At 45.9% G+C, this 13,867-nt stretch overlaps 1 protein-coding gene across 1 annotated transcript in view; it reads right to left on the bottom strand.

The window, feature by feature from the left end:
• Nucleotides 1-13,867, bottom strand: part of LOC135383984 (glycine receptor subunit alpha-2-like) — a 147,074-nt gene that overhangs the window by 40,152 nt on the left and 93,055 nt on the right. The gene's annotated exons all lie outside the window — the stretch shown is intronic.

Raw genomic sequence — 13,867 nt, 5'->3', positions numbered from 1 at the left:
ATGGTTTATCGTGGTTTGTTCTTCGCTTAGACATCGTATACGTAATAAGACCAAGTGCGCCATTAAGCACGGTTAAGCATGCGCCAAACTCTTAAACAAGCACTGAGGTGACACCCTTTTTTTTTTCGTTTTTCGATGTAGAGTGTTTTTCAACGAATAAAATGAGTTCCTGTGAAAGAACGATGAGCATAGGCGATCTATAGAGCGAGCGCTAGGGCTTTGTTCTGAAAAATCATTTTCCTCGTGAAAAGAGCGCATCGCAGAATGAGTGGACGTTGTGATGTATGCTACTCCCCTCACGCGACCAGTGACGTACAGAGGCACAGCTCAAGCATGTATAAGCAGCACGTGAACTGCGAAGAAAAAACACAGAAACAAGGCACGGAGCCTTCACTACGTCACGAGACCATCGTGTCGGCTGTCCGCAACTGCTTTCCCCGGCTTTTTTTTTTTTTTTTTGTAAATTCGATTGCACAGCTATAACGCTCCCCAGAGTGAAAATATTTTGCATGGTGTCTCCTGGTGGACAGCATGACAGACGAGGTAGGATTTCGAGCGCGGTTGCCCATGACCAAAGGCGCGTTCTGCGGTCACCATGAAAGGCAAATCCGTACTTATGCAACCAACATTACAGTGTCACTGCTTCAGACTCCCAACCTCTTCACTATATTGCAAACGATGCTAAGCAGCTACCGAATCTGAGACGTGCAATTATTCATTATCAGACTCACTTCATGGATAAATTTTCGTTGATGACGGCAAAGCTATGATTTGCAATTTATTCGCGATATGCATAAATTTATGAGGTCGTGAACCACACATGGTATTGCAAGGAACAGCCCTCAACCTGCATTAAAACTCCTACGAAGTCGCTAGCCGTCTGATCCATAAGGGCACACAAAGTATTGCAGTATCTGTCTGCAGAATTTACCTCTTTTTTTATTATTTTAATCTTCATGAATATATATGTTTGAAAGTGAGAAGAAAAAAGTCAGACAGACTTTTGAGAAAACTATATTGGGATGCTCCAGACCAGAACGCAACACTTGCTGTGGATGAGCAAAAGGGGAGAAGAGCAAATCGCACTAGTCCCCAGAATACTGCAGCGGAAGATCCGAAAAATATCATTGCTTTTAGTACCTGCTTTAGTATACCTCAGAGCTGAACCTCTGAATGTCTTCTCGTGCACTGCTAACCGCGAGAAATATGCTGAGGCGCAGCCACAAGCGTACAAGAAGAGACGCGTTCCTTCGCAAAGTCGATATTCCTGCACGGTGCGAAAGCTCAATATAATACGCGGCAAAACGTTTGCCCGGTGAGCAGTGTGTTCTCTTCTTTTTTTTTTGACGTGAAGACGTCTAAGTTCGGTTTGGTAGCCATTGCAAAATTTACGATACAACGAAATTATGCCGAATTTCATGACGCGATAACTCAGTGAGTAGTAAACCGATAGCAACCAACCGGCTATCTCCAGGTAGCTTACATATAAGATTCTAGCTAACAAGGTCAGTGCGGCGGTTGACGCAATCTCTGGATGTGGCGGACGCTTGCCAGAGAGACAAGAATACAGGAGAACGCGTACCTTGAGGGCAGTCTATCTCGCGAACGCTTGAAGCTAGGACGCCGATCGAGGCGTCGTTGGAAAGCGCGTGGGAGGATCTACCTGAACCTTTAGAGATATCGTGCCTAAACAACAATAACAAAAATTTTATAAATTTGCAAATTTGAAATATAAAAATTTCGCGACAATGTCGGCATATATGGAACTAAAATATGATCACAATCGAAGGAAACGGCAATCAGAAGAAGGGGCGGCTCGAGAGGAACCCAAGAAGCCCCCAAAGTCCAGCACCGAGCAATCTAGAGAGCTACGGAGCGGCACAGATGATTAGAGGCGAAAGAGGCGAACGCAAATTCGACTGCCGGCGCGCACAACGAACCCTTGCCCCATACCAGGGGTGCAACTTCGACTTGTGCGATTGTGAAAGCGACCTACAAAGACGATGGACTGCATCCACGGGGTGGGCTCAGCACCGTGGAGGAGCCTAAGCCGAGCAAAGGAATCGGAGATCGTGACGTTTTCATGTAAAACACTACGCCTCGGACACGTCTGAGCCCGCCCCAATATATTTTTTCTCCCACTAGAATGTTCCGCGGGGATGACAGGAAACGCGCACTGTATCGCAATATGCACTCTTAATTTTTTTACTCCCTTTAGGGTGTAATCCGGGTGTAATTGGGGTGTAAACTGATTTTTACTCCCATATTACACCAGCTCGAAGAAACATCCTCGGATGAGGGGTGTTAAATGGGTGTAATAAAAACTTAACACCTTATTTACAACATCCACTGAGCTTGGGTGTAAAAGAGGCGTAAGATGGGTGTAACGGGCATAGAGCTTTGTACATGAACTGTATGTGTCTTTTGAAAGTACAATGATATGCTTCATGCTCCTTACAGATGCATACAATGGGGCACCTCGCTAGAAATTTTGAGTCTGCGCTCTAAATCGTGTGACGAACATAAGCCGGTTAAAGAAGTTCCCTCAGAAAGTACGGCCGGTAAACAGCCGTAACAGTTATCAAATAACAAGCACAGCGATCCCAATCGCCAAATATGTGTGTCCCACTGAATAATATGTGTGCCTACTGAGCCGTGTACGCATGTGCGTATTGAACATTCTTGTGCGTGTTGAATAATGCCTGTGCAGGCTAAGTATGTGTGCCTTCGCTGGAGCGTACTACGTTGCTGCGCGCTCCCCCCGTGAGGAGTGACGTGGCACCTCGTATTCTTCCGCAGTGTATTCCTCGCTTTTTCCTGCCTGTTGTGTGCCGTGCAACCTCGCGTTTGAGAAGGATGACAACCTTGTTTTTTCAGTACAGGCTTAATGTTTGCTTAAGGGTAAGTCAACCTAGCTGGGATTCCACGTACGACGCCCGCGTTTTACTTGTGTTTAACCATCGCAGTACATTCTGTTGCAGACAGTGGACGCATTGCAAACGGCGGCAGCAGAGGATCGGCTACATCGGTGAAGTGATGATGTACATTACAAGCGAGGCTAATTGTATTCTTTCGTTATAGGTGCACGTGGGACTGTATCAACTTCAAGGACGTGAGTCGCAAAATGCTGTACTATTCTAGCATTCACGTTTGAACAATACCAGCGTGACATTCACTTCGGTTTCATCACAGGTAGTTTCCTGTCTCAACGGTCACATACACGCGTGCAAAACTGTAACTGCTTCGCATCGAAGTGTGTATGGTGCCACTAGCTTGGACAATTGTTCATCGGCCATTTCGTTTGAGGAACTGTCGTGTTCGTCACTAAGAATGATCTTGGTTGAGCTGTGCAGTGCCTGTTCGGAGTTCCGAGGACTGTGTGTTCGATGTTTGGAGTACTGCCTGGTTCATCGGAGGTTGTCTGTCCATGCAACGTGTGCTCTATATGTGTGTGTTGGGATTAGTGAACCGTGTATGCTTTCCATTCGGCCAACGATGATGTACGGGATTCAATTTAAAGGTATGTGCACGGCAATAAAATTTGGTGTCTCAATTGGGATGTCCTTGGTGCATTTTCTTTTTTTTTCCTTTTTTTTCGAAACGTGGAGGTCATTTTATGTTAGGGAACCCGAGAGGCATAATGTATCTCGCGTATTAATGGGTACAAGTATTCATTTAATACGTAAGGTACACTGTGGCTCCTGGCGTCAGCAGGGGTGTCGTACCAGTTGTTTCAGGGGGCACAGAGCACCGGCAGCTTTCGCAGGCCTCTTGAAGTCATCTAGCGCATTTTTTGAGAAATGTGCCAGTTGATCAGGCGCGGCACCTATCCGTCACTGGGTTTAGAGTGTATATTGTACTGCTTGTGACGTACTTGTCTGAAATTTGCAATTGAAATTGGGGTGTGCAATTATACAACATTTCGCTCTTTGTCCTTTCACACGGATTTACAGTTTGCAGCTGCTGGCAGCTCAGAAAACTGAAATTTCGTGCTGCGTACATGCGCAAACACCCTTTTTTTAAGGGTGTAATCCTGCGCACGGTGTTCACGTACACCCTTAAGGGGGTGAGTTATGACACTTCTTGATTACACCCAGAAGGGTGTTTTTCGTCGAACAGAAAACACCCTTTTTCTGGAGGGTGTAACCTCTCCTAGAGGTGTTCCCATACACCCTTTAGGGGGTGAGTTATGACACCACCGGATTACACCTAAAAGGGAGTAAAAAAATTAAGAGTGTGTGATAGTTTCAAGGACGTGCAGGTGGATACATTTTTATACGCCATCCATCCATTCATCCGTCCATCCAATGGAATCGAATCGAATCCAAATCCAAATCGAATCTTGTTATCCAATCATCGATCGCTTCAGAACTACAGCAAGAATAGAGCATTTTCATAACTGCTTGGTGGCAAAAGTTCACATGATACATGGCTTTTCAAATAACTATCGTCAGGAGCGTTCTGTTGTCATTCTCAATGGACGAACTGTAACAAGCGAAAACATAGAACATAGTAGCATAGTAGGAAACATCCGCGAAAGCGTGGGACACAATAGGATCCCACGTTCAAAATACACGACTGGACTTCATATGTGCATAAGAAACACAATAAAACATGCACAAATATGGTACACCGTACCTGGAACTCGACAGGGCGACGCGGATGGAAGTTGAATCCGCGTATGACTCGCATGATAACTTGTGGCTTCTCACACTAGCGCGGCCATTCATGCCAGATGCACTCATATGTTCACAAAAGGCGTCCACACGTCTTTGGGAAAACCCATCTGGTATGTTCGTCAATTCTCTCGACCACTGAATATTCTCGCTTGCGATCGCGCGTTCACTTACGTTACACGGAACCACATGTATGACATGCCAAAGACATGGCCGATTGTGGTCTGCTAGAAGGTTGCCAGTCTGACTTTTGAAAAGGGTCTATAACGTCGAAGAAGAAAACATAAACATGCGAAACATAAAGAGAGCAGGACAATTACGAAGCAGGGCAGTGAAAGGAACAGCTACATAGAGACACAACTAAAGTACCGACACAGGTATGGACTAAACAGCCAACACGGAAGGTATAGTTGACCCACTGTGACCTAACGATTTTCCTGCCAGATATACGGGTCCTCATATTAGTCGCTGTACTCGCTTAATATGAGGGAAATGCCAAAGCTTAACACACGAGGGTATTAAAATAGTGCCCATTGTTCCCTGGCAGTGATGTAGTGGTAGATTTCTCAGAGAAACCTGCAATCTTCTGAAGGCATGGGCAAAGGAAAATTGTATGCCTCAAGCTCACTCATATTCGCACAGACAGGGTTTGGTGATCTGAGTGTGTGTTCTTATTTCGTGTTAGCGCCGCGAAGCAACTGTGGCTGTAAGCAGTGTAAAGACGTGGACAGATGCAGAGAGGACAGCGGGAAGGAGTGGAGGGACATGGGGTTAGTAATTTACTTCGCCTATATATGTCATCCGGCTGACGGCCGCAGGACGTACGCAAATGACTATCACTGGAAGATCCCATGATGACACTCTCTGGATGTCCTCCGGGCATCCCATCACGGACGAGGACGCGATGACACTTTGAGGACGTCCCGGGGATCGCGAGTGTTACTGGGGTATGCGCCCTGGGCCGACTTCATCGCGAACTGTGCCGACATTCGTCTGCAAAGTCTGCCGGAAAACCCAGGGGGGGAAACTCAGACAGCACAACCGGTGGTTCGCTGTTGGAAGGCTGGTGGTGTTAGGCCTGTGGTAGGGACCATTCGAACCCACCGCCTCCCAGTCTTCACTGTACGACGTTGGCTTCCACCAACGAGCAGACGCTCTAACCTGCTCGACGGATAATGTTCAGTGATTGCGAATACCGGGCAACGGTGTTTTCCTTAAACTAAGATAGTGTAGTGTAAGTGTGACAAAAAAATGCGTTATACATTTCTCATTCAACGTGAATTGGCAATATATAAAATATTGGGCGAACTGCACATGTTCACAGCAAAAACAAAAAAATTAAAAAATATATCGTTTAGCACCGGTCGCTTGTGATTGCACGAACTGAATACCGTCCCTGGCAAGTTTGTTTGCACTATAGAGCTGCCATTTCCTTTCGCTGCGTCTCCTTTTTTTTCTGTTTTCTTCTGAGTAAGAGCGTTCCTTTTTCTCTTTTTGGGAAATACCGATTACTTACCTAGGAAATCTATCGAGATCATGTCATTTGCTACCATATACTTACATGGGCGCAAAGATGGTGTCAACATAGCATTAACCTAATGCATTACTGAAGGAAGTCGCACACAAACACACGCTTAAAATAAACACGCAAAATAATGATGATGGCATCATTTCCTTGAGCTTGAGGCGGTGGTAGGGACCAGGAACACAAATCGCAAGTACCGATCATACGATCAACATCGTTGTAACAGCTTCCTTCTGTTTTAATGCTTTGTTCATGAATGATTATGGGTTTCGTTGCGCGTTACACTTCCGTGTGATCTTCCTGCCGACATTGCGTTGCTAGGTGCGTCACGCACATTTGTCGTGTAAGAACCGTTCCAAGCTGTTGATGATGCTGTTTCCACTTTTCATAGAACCATTGAAAGGGAACTGGAGCGAACAGCAAGCACATTGACTCCACACACTCCCACTAGAGTACGCGCTTCGGCTATTGTCGCTGGACACCAAAGAACACTCGTGGTCCCCAAGATGTCCCCAAAGTGTCATCGCGTCCGGGGGAGAACCACTATTGTACTATTTTTGAAGCGTGATGTGGGAAAGTATTGCGCTTGTCCCATTCTACTGTTGGCAATACAACCAGAAAGTGTCATCAGAGGAGCTTCTAGAAATGGTCATTTGCGTACGTCCTGCGATCGTCAACCGGAGGACATGTATGGGAGAAGAAAGTTATTTTAATACTCTGTTGTGCCATTTTAATGCCTCGACATATTAATTAGTGCTCCGATGTGTTTGTAATAACAAAATTCAACCAAACAAGGAGTGATCATGTACAAATTACAAGAAAATTAATAAACAGAAAATACACACAGGTACCGTGGTACAAATACAGATTGAAGGATTTTATAGATATCGGTCTATGCGCTGGGTTTAACGTGCAATAAAATATAGCTAGATCTTTCATTGTGATATTGTTGCGTGAACGTCCGACAAAGGTCCCTGAAGAGATGTTAAGAAGAGCATTTATTGCGAAAGAGACAGAAAAGCGAGAGTGTAGCGCAGCGCAGGTTTGACATTCGATGAATATCTTAAACCAAAGAAGTAAGAAACACAGACGTTATCTTGATTGTGAGCTAGTGTTCAAAACAACTCCTCGCTTCAGTGTTGCTTATATAGGAAATTGGATTAAACTTGGGCACCTCACCCTTCATTTTGACTCAGATGCGAGAAGGACTCTGGCGGAAATTTGTGGGATGGTAATTGGAGATTTACACGTAAGGTGTGCCAACCTAGTGTGGCGACATGCTGCACGGCCACCTGGGGTTCTTTTACGTGCGCCGGAAATCTCCGACACACGGTTATGGAAGCAATGTTTAACTCCCCCACATTGCTACCGCGAGAGCTCGCAAGACAAGCAATATATAGTATCTGTTTTGCATTTGACAGGAAATGCCAGTGTCGCATGTCCCTTTCAAAGTGGGCTCCTTGGACTTAGTGGGAGAGTGAGCTTTTATATTTCTGTCTTTCTGCTCTTTAAACCGCGGCACCCATTCTTCGTCATGAGTAAATACGCTGAACAAAGGAGGAGGAGAAACAGAAAATGCAAAGCTGGTGGCCGAGGTTCAAAGAATGAGAGGAAAAACTGTCGATTTCTATAGAAAACTGCTCACTGCAAAAAAGTAAAAAAAAATGAGAACAAGATCCTATAATGCTCCCGAGACTTTCCCATTTTTGTCACCAGGTGTTGCCCCTAGTATCACGTCTGGGGTCTCATTTTAACACTTTTCTAACACATTGAGGAGCTGGTGGGAATATCCTCAGAATGTCATCTCTGTCATTGAGTGACATCCTCAGGATGAGTGGGGGATGTCAGCCTGTTCTTGGAGGGAAAAAGAAAAAAGACGAAATAGTACGGGTTGTCGTACACGATAATCGTTTCGAACTACATTGTCCAATGTGCACGTGCTAATTTACACATATGTATGGAGATACATATACTTTGCGGAATACGCTATACCTTCGGTATTAAACCTGATTCGTGTTTCCATTTCTCGCTATCAAAAACACACGTTTAAACAGAATACAAGAAGCGCGCCCGCATCGTGATCAACAGAAAAATGTTTCCTTCTCGTTTTTGCAACTTTAGAGATAGTTGTGTTAGCTATAGATATAGAGCGAACACATGTGCCGCCATTGATGCAGCGAATACAATAACAAATTCAGTTGAATTTGTTTTTATTATGATTTTTTTCTATTTCTTTCTTACTTTTTTCTGCGAAGTAGTACTATAAATTATGCTATGACCAATCATACCACGACGTATTTAGCTATTTACTACGGAGCATAAAGTACACGCCGTAGGAGGGACATTTGCTGAGGATACCTTGATAAATCCTGCGGTGATGAATCACTTGACACATTGCTTGCTCTTCTTGCATTAATTGGTATTAGGGTATACGTATCAGCATGCCCACGCGTGTTTATTTTTGTGACAGCCTATACATAGTTTTGCGGTTAAATGTCTCTTTCTTTTTGTTTTTTGCTCCAAGAAAATTTAGATGACGTTGTGCGGCCTAAGTTTATCAAATGCTTCACTTCTGAAGTGGTTGTCGGATATACTTCACATATAGCTTTAGTTCAGCGATGTTTCTTGTAAAATAATACAGGAATTTCGTTTGGAGACGAGGTCTTCAACAAGCTAGAATACAATAATAATCGATAATTCATGGCTTTACGTCGCGAGAGAACTTTGATCGTCATGAGCAACGCCACATTCGTCGGTCTGGGGATTAAGTTTGCCCTCCTGAGGGTTCTTCAACGTGCGCTTAAATCTCAACATGCGGCACAGCAACTTGTACCCTGTAGCTGCTAGCGTCCTCTGCCGGGTTCGAACCCGCAACCTTGGGATCGGTAGGCGAACACGCTACCAACTGGGCCACCTAGGCGGGTTGCAAGAATAAAAAAAAAATTGAAAAGGTAAGAAGGGAAGTCGACGGTGTGAAAAAATCCTCGAGATATAGCAGGAGAGAATGGAACGTGAAATATGGCGGCTTCGTTGTTTCTGAACTCGTACGAGGTTTCTCACTTTTTTTGTTCATCTCGCCTTTCACGCGTAGCGTTTTCGAGAAACGTCTTAGAAAGGCTTGCAACGGCGTTGTAGTCTGTAGAGCAAACAGTGCTGAGACAAGGAGTTTGAACACGCCACCGTCAATCACTGTCTGAGTATCTCGGGAGCTAGAATTGTTTCGACCGCGCCCAGCCAACAAATAGCCTCACTCTCTTCCACTGATCTAAAGGGAATTGTGGCTTTGTACGCAATTTTACAGATTACGTTTGGAGCACATTTGCATTTCTGTATTAATTCGTATGCGGTAGTATATACAGGGTGTCCCAGAAAACGTGTCATTGAATTACAATAAAAAAACTACGCCACCTAGAATCATGCGGTCAACAGCATTTGTTCTGATTAGGTTTTTGCCGCCTCCTTATGTGAATGCCATGTACTCCAAGTTTAATTATGTAAATATTTGCGGACTGAATTCGGAAATTTGCCAAGTAAAGGTCACTTTTTTTACCCTACCAATATGAAGAGCGCGCCGAATTCACTCAAATTCATGATAACTCAAAGTGATATTCACGAGCTATCCCATCGGAAAAAATAGCCGAATATCATGCTTTTCGGAGCACCGCACCATAGCGCGCGGTGACTTTTTGAGCGCAATCGCTCTCTGTGCGACGAAAGGAGGTTCCGAAGCCATCCCACAGAGTGATAGTAGAAAAAGTAACAGTTCCTAAAATTGGGAGAGGGAAAGCATTATCCCAGCGAAAGTCGGACGTGATAAGCCGTGCCTGTTTTATCTTTTTCTGCGATGTCGGGGAGGGCTGGGTTTCCAACCTCCTTTCGTCGGACTGACAAAGATTGCGCTGAAAAATTCATCGTGCGCTATTCTGTGCGACCTCCGTAGAGCATAATGTTCGGCTATTTTTTCCGATGGGATAGCTCCTGAATATCCCTGTCAATTATCATTAATTTGAGTAAATTAGACACGCTCTTCACATTGGTGGGGTAAAAACGTGACCTGTACTAGGCAAATTTCCGACTTAAGCTCGCAAAAATTTACATAATTAAACTTACGTTACACGACATTCACATGAGGAGGTGGCAAAAACCCAGTAAGAACAAATGCCATTGACCGCATGACTCTAGGTGGTGTAGTTTTTTTATTATAATTCAATGACACGTTTTCTGGGACACCCTGTATGTTGCGCTATGAGGTCACGCATGTGGAGGCCCATCCAAGGTATAATTTCAATTCGCAAGAAGACAACACATCGGCTCTGCGGGTCATTATGTTTATAAATAGAGTTCTCATTGACCGTCAAAACCAAGCTGAAATTGCACATAGTACGATAAGCATATGTTATCCCTCACGGGCTACTATGGACTGAGATGACCGATCTTATGGCTGTATACAGTGAGACCGTAAGAGGCAAAGGATTGTATCATTTGGGCCGGTGAGCGTCAATGTTAACCTCAGTCGCACAAACAAATCCACGCCCTCTCCGTTAAACTGCATTTGAAACCGGATTTGATGCATTTTAAACCGGACATATCCACCCAGTCTTCATTTTTCAGCCAGGTTTCTCTCAAAGCCAGTAAGTCGACAGCACCTTGTGAGACGCGTTTTGACGAGCCTCTCGGAGAATATCTGTTGTTCTGCGGCGAAAACGTGCCGTCGTAGACGGTTTCTCGTTTCTTTTGCACAGGCTTACGGCTGGGGAAAAAATCTTCGAATTCTTTACTTTCGAATTCGAACTTTTTTAAAGGCTCAACAGAGCTTCATCATTCTGGCACAGAGCACACCATGTGCGTGATGAAAGAATACACTACACTGCGAAAACTTGGCGCTAACACCACAAGTGGCGCTGACAGCAGTAAACTAGATTGCACCCTGGGCACCCGAACGTCCCTCCTGCACCGGTAGATAGCGCGCATCGCCCGTTGCGGAGACCTTTTACAGTGTAAGACGAGCGCGTTATATTTCGGAAAATACGGCAAGTTAGAATTCACTCGTAATACAGTATCGATGATCTTCCATCTGACTTAATTACCTGTCATCCACGCTCACGCTTTTCCATGCTTGGTTAGTGTAGTTTTAATCCACCACTTTCCCAGCATTTGTGTTGTTTTATCTGGAAGGAATTGACAAGCGGCCGTTCAACTTCGCGAAGGTGCTCGGACCGTGGTCGAACGCTGCCCACTAGACACAAAGCCTTCGGCTTCTTGAGGACATGCGCTCCACTGGTCTGGTGATGGCTCTCTGAAAGTGCTCCCCGCCATCATCATCCCCTCATCCGTTCCCAATGCGCAATACAGCAGTGTACCGCCCCAGCGGCGATCAATCGCTCACCTCATCATCATCCAATGTATGTGTGTTTGTGTGTGGAAGGAAGAAATATGCTTCTCCTGTTTTTTTTTAAGTGTGTGTGTGGTGTTTTTTTAGCCGCACTTGTCTTTCGCTCATGTGTTCCACAACCAGACACACTTCCCCGTCAGACATGCTCAGAGTGTGCCGTCAATGAACGTCGCACCCATGGCTGGAGGCTCGATACCCGGCCTATTATGACCTGAAGTCGACCTCCTCAGTATTCTAGTCGGGCTCTTGAACCGGACGAGTTCATGCAGGCCAGTCCCGTAGTACGACAGTAAAAGATGCGAGTAAAGAGCACGCCCGAGGGTCAATTCGTATCGTACTCAGGGAAATCGATGGCGGCTTGAGTCTGGAGAGGAACATCCTGGGTGTCTCATGTACCAACTGGTGGTCGATGCCTCTGATGCATGGGTAAATAGGTTGTGTGCTTCTTCAGCAAGAAGGTACAGAAACATCGGAGGAGTGCCGCGGCTGAATCAGCAAGGGCAGAACCTGAAGGCATCCGGCCCCAAAACAGCTGTCACTCTTCTTCGGATTGCCGTGTGAGGTACTTTGCCAGTCGGATTGTGCACCTTTGCTGACTCAATTATCGCAATCGGTTGCGTTCTCTCGCAACACAGTGAAGCAGCGTATTTAATGAGTGGTAAAATGTCTAGAAATTTATGTCACATAAGTGGTGGTACTCTGTCAGAAATGCTACCGAAAACAGACTGGCAGTGGGGAAATGTTTAAAGGAGCATAGGCTACGAATTACCTCCTACAACAAAGTACAAAAATCAAAAGAAGACATTTCGGACATATAGTTTGGACAGTCTCTCTGTTCGGTAACCGCGGAAGGCCGCAATATATTTTTTGACAATACACGCATATAACACATCAAACACCATTATCATAATACTAATGAAGATTAATTTCTTAGTGATGTATTATAGTTAGGATTCCAAGTCTTCGGGAAAAAATCCGCCTTTCGGGTGTTCCAGCAATCGAAGCTCAGAGAAAAGCCGTAACTGATGACTCGTTGAGAGGATTCGTTTCCTCCTTTCTGTCGAGATTGCCTCACGTCACGGACGCGGTAAGATTATTCGGCAATTTTCCAGGTGTACAACGACCACGATCTTTGAGGTTCGCTTTCCTCCTTTCGTGTGAACCATGCTTCCCTTCCTTCTCGAAGTTGACAAGGGAGCATAAATGACATACAAATTGTCTTCTTGAAAACGCGGCTGTTGCAAGGCAGATAGAAAGATGGGACACAAGCGAAAGCTACCTTGTGGCTACATATCAAGGAATACCATAACGGCAAACCTGAGCGGGGCAAAAACACATAGACAACACGACACAGCAGCTCAAACCAGGTGGTGCTCAAACCAGATTTGCTGGTTTGAGCTGCTGTGTCGTGTTGTGTATGTGTTTTTGCACCGCTCAGATTTGCCGTTACGAAGTTCATCCATCAGATTACCTGTGTCTACGCAATTTTATCTATTGCCGACAACCACCTAGTTCTGTGTCAGAACTGAAAGTGATTTAATTCCAGGCGCTCGCGCTCGGGTCAGCTGAGCGCTCATCGTCGCTCGCTCCAGCGAGCTGGGCGCTCGTCGTCTTTAGATTGCGAAGATGCTACAGGCCCCCCCCCCCCTAGACTGGTAGGTAACCAGAGGAGAAAGCCAGGAGACTTTTCTTGAGGAGGGTAGTGATCGGGGAACCGGGCAAGGGAGGCGACGCCGGGAGATGGACGGGAGAGAGTAGTGCGTCGAAGTAGGCTGGCTTCACTCTGTCTTTCATGAGTACCTCCGGGCGGCCATTGATGTCGACTGTCACCGTCTTCTCATCTTGCGCCAATAAGCGGTGGGGACCAGTGTACGCTGGGGTGAGTGGCGGCTTAACGTGGTCCGCGCGAAAGAAGTCGTGAGAAGAGGTCTTGAGGTCCGGGTGGACAAAGATCTTCCTATTAGTGGACTGGCGTGAGGAAACGGGCTGAAGATCCCGGTAATGGTCGCAAAGCTGTGCGGCAAAGTCATGAGCACTGGGAGGCACGGGGAAGGGGGAGCTGAGGAAGTCGCCGGGAAGCCTCAGCGGGGAACCAAATAGCAAGTCCGAGGGGCTAAACTGGAGGTCCTGCTTGAGGGATGAGCGAAGACCAAAGAGCACCCAGGGCAGGTGATCGACCCAATTCGCCGAGTCGCTTCTCGCGCAGATGGCGGCTTTCAGCTGCCTGTGCAGGCGTTTGACCATGCCGTTCGCTGAAGGGTGGTAGGCCGTGGT

The sequence above is a fragment of the Ornithodoros turicata genome, chromosome 2 (genome assembly GCF_037126465.1).
Source record: "Ornithodoros turicata isolate Travis chromosome 2, ASM3712646v1, whole genome shotgun sequence".
In the NCBI taxonomy this organism is placed as follows: domain Eukaryota; kingdom Metazoa; phylum Arthropoda; class Arachnida; order Ixodida; family Argasidae; genus Ornithodoros; species Ornithodoros turicata.
Note: the sequence above shows the minus strand (reverse complement) of the source record. Positions and strands in the feature narration are given on the sequence as shown.